This window comes from Mus caroli, unplaced genomic scaffold (genome assembly GCF_978045245.1).
Source record: "Mus caroli unplaced genomic scaffold, Mus_caroli_1 scaffold_5, whole genome shotgun sequence".
Taxonomy (NCBI): Eukaryota; Metazoa; Chordata; class Mammalia; order Rodentia; family Muridae; genus Mus; species Mus caroli.
The window spans coordinates 49,367,367-49,368,088 of NW_028227260.1; the positions used below are offsets into that span (position 1 = coordinate 49,367,367).

General features: G+C 40.7%; 1 pseudogene; it reads left to right on the top strand.

Annotated features, from left to right (window-relative positions):
- Positions 1 to 324: 324 nt before the first annotated feature.
- Positions 325 to 447, top strand: LOC115030205 (small nucleolar RNA SNORA17; annotated as a pseudogene).
- The last annotated feature ends 275 nt before the right edge of the window (positions 448 to 722 follow it).

Sequence of the window (722 nt, forward strand, 5' to 3'; positions counted from 1 at the left end):
TCAATGCCATTATCCAGTGAACAACTTTCTGGAGCCTCCATTTTTTTAAGAGAGTACTTGAAATAGATTACAAAGTAATAGATTTTAATGTGTTTTTCATTAATTCTTTATTTTGGGTATTGTTGCTCAATCCTGTTTGTACTCTCATCTCATCACACAACCCTCTATTAAAAATTTCCATCCACTTTCAAACTCACATCTTTTATAAAAGTAGTTCATTGATCATTTGTAAGTTAGAACACTTTGTGGTATTCGTGAAACATGATTTGAACAAAAGTTCTCTGTTGTATGTTCCTGGAATGGGTTAAAATATTAAAATGTATACATCTCCCGAGATGTTGCAGGTGTTGCTGCTGTATCACTTGTGCATCAGTAGGTGACAGAGAGGAGAGAGGCTATATCTATGCTCTGACCTGTGAACAACTGACTTAACAACAGTCTCTGAAGAAAGCAAGCCTGAGATGACCAATATACTGGTGCCATGGCTCCAGATAGGGAGCTAGCTTGAGTGAAGCTTCAGTACAGCACCACTAGGCCCATACAGAATTACAGGAGGAAGACATAATCCCTGCCTTGGGCATAGCTTGAGAAGCACCCTATATAGGACAGTAGACCCAGGTAGGAGAGAGCCATAGATAGACAACCACCACAAGGGCCCATGTGGGTGGACCAAATGAGAAGAAACTCATGCAGACCACCAGTCTGACTCCATGTACCCAGAG